Raw genomic sequence first — 7,111 nt, 5'->3', positions numbered from 1 at the left:
CCCCCGACCTCGACCCCTCCTTCTGCCGCCTCCCCTCGGCAGCCCGCTCCTCGGCGCGGGATCCCCGCGCAACGCCCGCCGACACGTGACCCACCCGGTCTCCTCGCGCACAAATCCCCCCTCTCCGCCCGTCCCTCCCTTCCCTTCCGTTCCTTCCCTTCCCTTTCCCCGCGGGGGGCCGGAGCCCCGCGGTCACGTGGCCGCGGAGTGATGTCACGCCTCCCCCCCCCCCCCCATCCCGCCCTATCCGCGCGGAGCGGCCGAGTGTCCCGGGGCGCGCGGCGGCGCCGTTCCGGCTTTCGGCTCTGCTGGGCTGGGCTGGGCTGGGCTGCCGGCGGGGACGGTGGTAGCGGGACGCGGTTCCCCACATGAGGTGAGCGCGGCTCGGCGTGAGGCACCGGTGGTGGCGGAGAGAGGTTGCGTGCATACATACATACACGCACGCACGCACGCAAGCACACACACACGGTGGCGGGCGCTGTGAATAGGGGCTTTGTGTGCGGCGACCACCTGCCCCCGCCTCCGCCGCCGACCGCGGGGGGCTGCAGCCGCCGGCGTCTGAGGGGAGACACCCTCTGTGGGGCGCAACAGGAGGAAACTTCTCCCTTCGCTTCCCCAGAGCCCTGTCTCGCCGGCGTGGGGAGCGCAGCCTGTGCGTGGCTCTTGGTTTGTATTCACTTTGTTTATTGTTCTGCTGGGTCGCTTTCCCTCCCCGCGGGGGTGACAGCTGCCTGCGGCTGTGAGCAGTAGCACCTCGGTGCCCTTCGGCTGGCCGCCGGGGGTCCCTTCAGCCCCAGGCTGAGCCGCGGGGTCAGTGGGGGCTCGCCCCGTCCGTGACAGCGCGGGTCCGGCTGCGCCCCGGCGCTCTAGCGCCGCCGCGTCAGTCCCGCTGCCGGTGCCCGTCCCGGGGGAGATCCTCGGGTCTCTTCGCTCCGGTAAGAAAGGTGTTCCCGGTTGTCCCGATGCTGCGGTGGGGCGGTTTGTCTCCGGGGTTCTGGTGTGAGCCCGAGGGGGGCGGCCTGGCTGCGGGTCTGCGCCTTTTCCTGGCAGCGGGGGCTTGAAACACTAAGATTTTCTGTAGCTGTTAAAGTAATGGAATAGCCTGCTGTCGCGTCAGTTTAACAAGGAACCTGAGCTTCTAACTTCCAACAGAACACGCTGAAGACTTTGCTTTCTCTCGCACGGCGCTTGGCAGCACAAGCCTTCTGCTGCTACCACTTGTGACATTCTTAAGTTTCTCCCTGGTGAAAAGACTCGTTAAATATTGCTGTAACAGCACTGCAGGATCTTAACGAATTTTCCTGTTTGTTTCTATAGTGAGTGTGAGCATGCTTATTACAGAGCTGATGTAAACCACTTACAAATCTAGTGCTGCTTTGGTGGAAGGTATAGTTTCTGTTTTCCTCTTTTTTTTCTTTCATTTGTCCCAGTGGGCAGCAGGTTAGTGTGTGTTACTAAAAAAAATAAAAAATAATCAAATATCAAAAAAATACCCATACATTATTTTGGAAAGGCTTTCTGATGTCCTAGATTAACTAGGAGTAAATGAATTAAGTGAATGTCTGTCAGTGACCTGCTTGGCTTTTGTCTCAGGACACTCATGGAAAGCTATCAATGAGATTCTATTTACTAATAGAAGAATTGCATAACAGCCATATGAGCCAGAGTGAAAAAGCATTTGAGTAGAACAAGGCTGTATATGAGCTTAGGGCTCTCTTGAGTTGAAGCCAAGCTCAGTGCCAAGAAGTCACTCTGCAGTAGCAGATATCCATCCTTACAGTCTCTAAAAATACTGGCCCTGTGCTATTCTCTTCCCTCTTCCAAGAGTGCATCTGCTATCAAAGCATAAAATGCTACCTCCTCCCCTCTCCCCTCCGAATGCAGAGATGGATAACATCAGGTGGAGAAGAGACTAGGCGGGAGGCTGCTCATCTCATGAAGCTATGTAAGCATTTCACAAGAGGGCTTGCTCACTTGCCTCATCTCATGTTTTTTTTTTTCCCACTCTTTTTGTATGTTCCCTATGTTACTTTTCTCACCGTGCTCTCTCCCCCCCCTCCCCCCCCAGCAGTTTGTGCCTCTTTGGGGGGAGAAGCAGTTCCTTGAGAAACATGAAAGCCAACTTATTCTGCGAGATGTTGACAATTTCTAAATCCTACTGCAATAATACCCTAATCACATTCCTCTTGAGAGCTGATCGTGAGCTAGTTCTTTTTGCCTAGGGATAATGCTGGAGGTAACTACAGAGCAAACAAAAAAAACTAGAACAAGTCCAGTTAAACCTTTAGTGGCTTGCTTAATGGCAATCCCAAATGTGGGAACATATCTGTCCATAACATCTTTTGAGGTTATAGATTTGAGAAACTGTCTCTCCTGCTGCGTGCATACTTCCTGCATGTCTGAGAAGCCTTGTTCCTTGGAATTGCTGTCTAGGTGCCTATGAACGCACACAAGCAGTAGCTCTGCATTTGAGGTACCTTGGGGCTTGTTTTCAGAGTTGTCTGTCCTTGCTGCTCCTTACATTTTGAGGGTCATCTAATAATACACTCTTAGGGTATAGAGGAAGCAGTGCAAGTACCTGTAATTTAGGTAAAAAATTAGAACTCATCGCTGTTAAACTGCCAGAGACAAATGTGAGTCTGGTGAAGTGTGGAAGCAACTGAAGATCTCACTGGTACTTAGGGCTAGCTACTGGTCCAGGTACTTGCCCAGGACTGCTGGAGCAGGAGTACATAGCAGTGAAAGAAAGCATCCTTCCATTGTGTGGAGATCCAGAATAGGATGGCCAGTAGTGCCTGAAGGTAATGGTGTTAGTTGGTGTGCTGAACTTAAGACCACCTCTGGAGGAGAGAATCTCCAACCTAATGGTGCATTTGCCTTGGAAGTGTTAGTTCTTGACTCAAGTCCTTCCTCTGCAGGAAGATCTTGCATTTTAGCTGAATGCTGTAGTAACACACGTATATTTTCTAAAGCTGCCATAGTCTCCCTTTGTTTTTGTGCCTGGAAGCCATTGCTGTTATTCAAAATACTGTAAAAGGATGCATGAGTTTTCTCACATAAATCTACAGGAGGGGATGGGTAAAGTGGAAAGCCCAGTTTGTTCAGTCATTACAATAGAAAAAGAATTTCTACACTGGTCTGTCTATGGCTTTGTAACTTCAGTAGCTGAGAATGTTCCCCTACTTTCCTCATAACTGCTAAGAGACAGGGAGCTATTGTTGATTACTGCAGATGTCTGGACTCCTAAAGGCACTGGGACACCCTGAGATGTCTCTGGGGACTTTGACACTTGAGTGCTTTCTGAAGACTTTGTTTACAAGGTCCTGAGGCATCAGCATAACTCTGAGGGAGATCTAGAGATTCATAGGTCTTGATGGCTGGGAGAAGTCTTGTAAACACTGAGTCTTCTCCAGTATTTGTATGGTGCCTAGAGCTGCTGCTATTGAAAATAAGTTTCAACAACCTGAATAAAATCAGTTAAAAACTTGATTATCTTCAAGATCTAGGTGTTGATCTTACTGATGTTCTGCTAGTATTTATAGCATTGATAATCTTCCAGGATAGAAAATACCTGAATTCCTGTTACATTTTTTTGATGTGTGGAAACAAACCCAACTTTTTCCATTTTTGGGTAATGTTTAAGAAGGCACTGCATTTCATCAGCTAAAATACTTTCCCTACCCAAGAATTTGGAAGCTGAATAGGGGAGCTATCAGCACCATCTCTGAAGGTATTTCTAGACTACAGGAGTTTTCAGCAGGACATCTTTCCAAGACCTTTTCAAAAATACAAGTTTATGAGAGTGGGGCTTGCCAAGAGTCCTAGGTAAATTACATTGATGTTCCCATCTTCCTAACTCCTGCCCTAATAGATGACTTAGTTCTGCCTTCAACTATTTCAGAACATTAATCCAGAAAGTCATGGATATGTCTCTTCATAGATATAATGTTGTATCCACCCAGATTGTCATGTTTGCTGATTCTGAAGAGCATCTAGTTGAATGGTTGACACAGAACATTAGGAAGGGAGTAAGTATAAGTACTAGCTGTTGTTAGCCATGTGGGTTTCCTGTTAAAGAACTGGAGCTTCAGAAGTGCGACTCCACATTATTTTTCTCTCTTTCTAGTTGTAGCTGGATACTTCAACTCCAATCTATCCCTGCTGGACTAAGGATTGAACATTGGAAAGTCTTCAGAACTGCAGTGTATCTTACGTGTGATCAGACCAGAGAATATGGGTTCAAAATTGAGTTGCACACAAGGGGGGGCCTTTTTGTTTTCACATGGGAAAACTGAAAGACAGCAGTATGTCCCAGTTCATGCAGCAAGTCTTGTCTTTTGTTCTCTGCTCTTCAGTAAGCTGGGTATGTGTTGACAGACACTTCCAGACAAAAGAACTGGAGTAAGAACAGAGTAAAGTTGTATGCAATGAATGAATTACAAATTTGCCTGGACTGTGCTTGAGCTATAATTTTGCCTGGAGTGCTGTCTAATATGCCAAGTAAACGATTCGGGGCAATGTCACATTTTGATTTTTCTTTTATCTTCTTCTGTAATTTACTGCGTTGAAGGCCTTGTTGATGCAAGCTTTCTTCTAGCTGTCTAGAACTGAACACACTGTTGAAGAAACTGCACATATCCCCACCTTGCAGTCTTGCTTGGGTTTTATGGACTCTGTACCATCCACAGAGGCTGGTCCTACTTCAGCTGAATCCACCAAAAATGGAGTTTAACATTTGCAAATTCTGAATGTCAAGTAGAAATAGAAGAGTAGAGAGCTGATGCAAAGTACTCTGGAGGGTGGTGATGCAATATCCATGGAGCTCTAATTTTTGCGCTCAAAATGCTTAGATTTGTACAGTTCAGCACATCCTTGCCAGTGATTTGTGAACAGATTGAGGGATTGTACTAAGTTACCCAAGGCCCTTGCTATCTCTAATGTCTGATTCTGTTTAGAGTTGGATTAACTGTATATAAATCACTCCCACTGTTGTGTAGCACTTGGGCTTCTCAGTGCATTTTTCAGTGTTTTTATTAGTAAGTAATAGTACAGTAACCAAGCCAAGAATTACTTGTCTTTATAGGTGACATTAAGTTTAAAAAAGTTATGTTCCATTTGACTTTTCCTATGATAGGAGGATGGGTTACTCAAGACGGAAAAACTGAGCTATGCTGATAAAGACTGGGGAAATGTTCCCATTGCTTTTGGTCAGCTCATCTGTGCTTTTCTTCTTTGGTCTGAGAAATAGAGAAGAATGTGCTCAGCTGGATGGAAATGAGAAGGTAGTCAGAGATGAAGTGCTGGGTGATCTTTTTTAGGACAGCATGGGCTTGCTGCATTTATGTTTAAGAAACTGAAGAGGCTGGGCAATGGCTAATGCCTCCAGGTGGTCCTGTGGCTTTGGCAGTGCTGAGACGAAGCTCAGGTTTGGGCATGTTTTTGGTATTGTAGATCAGGGGAGCTCAGGCATGTGAAGTGTTTGAGAAGCTCAGTTCTGAAGGTGAGCAGTAGAAGAGATACTAGTGATGTGGATACCTCTGCCTGCTCTGCAGTACTGGCTGCCACAGAGGCTTGTGCTTCTGGGTCAGAGCAGAGCTTGTGATTTAGAAAGTGATCATCCAGAGAATAAATGATCGTATTGTGTTTTGGGAGGAGATGCTTCTTAGACCCCTTATTTTCCCCTGTGAGTGTAGGTGTATTCGCATAAAGGAGATGTAAGAGTGTGGTGGCAATGGTATTCTTCCAGACCCTTTTTATTTTCTTGTTTTCATTTTATTCCCTCCCCCCCTCTTGCCACCCCTTTTATTTTGCCATCTCTTGCATGCAGTCTCTAGTACCTTTCTGTAACCTCACAAGGTTAAAAACATCTTTTGAAGTATTTTGGGGAGGGGAAGGGAGCTTAGTTGACAGCAGGAATTGTGCCTGGCTGTAAGAAGGCACTGAGATGGAGGCTTCTCAAAGAGATGTAAGATTTTTGATTAATTTAATTTAGCACTTACCAGTAAAGGATCACTGTCACTGGCCATGAACAGTGTACACAGTGTGCGGTTATACTGTAAACCGTAGTTTTACATTGTAAAACTAAGGTTGTTTCATTGTGGCATCGCTGGATCTTTGGCCATTCAAGGAGTTGATCGTACTCTGTTTGAAAGCCTTGCTTGCTCTGACTTTAATGCAAGGTAATGAAAGGAATAAATGTGTCAGTATTGTTGTTCACTGTAATAAAAAACAGTTTATTGTTTATCTCATTATAAATCAGTGGGGAAGATTATCCTGTTTCCTACATGTACACCTAAAGATTACATTGTGTATTAAAACAGTTTCAGTGAAATTACTGAGGCCAAAGATTACCACCACCTCAAGGTCTATTGTTTTAACTACAGGTTGGTTTACCACCAATCTAACAATGTTTTCTGTGGCTTGTATTGCTGAAAGCCACCTATTATTTTAAGCTGAAGGAAGATGAGATACAGAACTAGATACTTAATTTTGGAGTTAATGGTTAAAAGCATGTGATCAGCATTAGCTGTTGAGAATCGCTGGAGTTCTTTACTGCTAACTTGCTGTGGCTACAGAATGACAGTGCTTAGTATTTATTATCACATTTGTTCTGAAAGCAGAGAAATGCCACTATTAGATATTGCTTCTTGTTAATACCTGTGATTCATTGCGGAAGTACTGTTTTGAAGTGACTTGGTGCTCCCTAGTGAATTTCTAGTAGTCATTTCCTATCTTGTAAAACAGGAGTGTATTAATGATGTTTCCTTTATCCCCTCTCTGGCAAATGAACACTTGTCATAAAGCCCCGCTGAATCAGGATGCTGACCTCTTTTTGCATCAATTCCAATAATTATACCCTTTGAGAGGTGATTTCCTCCCTTAAACAGTGCCAAGAAAATGTAGCCCTCACCACTTCATCGGTTCTTATCTCTACAGCTGAAGAATTATGGGCATTATGGTGCACAAGCTGTAATCTTAATGTTCATGTTTAACTATCTCTTATAGAAAAAATACAGATGTGACACACACTGAGCTTGGGAGTGCTGTTTTTGTGTGCTTGTGCATGCTTTTTTAATTATGCTGAGGACTTGAATTTCACATTCAATGTTTA

The 7,111-nt window shown here is 45.5% G+C and overlaps 1 protein-coding gene across 1 annotated transcript in view; it reads left to right on the top strand.

Moving 5' to 3' along the window:
* Window positions 1-242: 242 nt before the first annotated feature.
* Window positions 243-7,111, top strand: part of RAI14 (retinoic acid induced 14) — an 87,712-nt gene continuing 80,843 nt past the window's right edge. The window contains exon 1 of the mRNA XM_061348026.1: window positions 243-373. The gene's annotated coding sequence lies outside the window, so the exon portion shown is untranslated. The remainder of the gene's footprint in view (window positions 374-7,111) is intronic.

Source organism: Neopsephotus bourkii, unplaced genomic scaffold (assembly GCF_033783945.1).
Source record: "Neopsephotus bourkii isolate Nb327-2 ecotype Australia unplaced genomic scaffold, CSIRO-AGI_Nbou_v1 NB_334, whole genome shotgun sequence".
Lineage (NCBI taxonomy): Eukaryota > Metazoa > Chordata > Aves > Psittaciformes > Psittacidae > Neopsephotus > Neopsephotus bourkii.
This window is presented reverse-complemented; position numbering and strand designations above follow the sequence as displayed.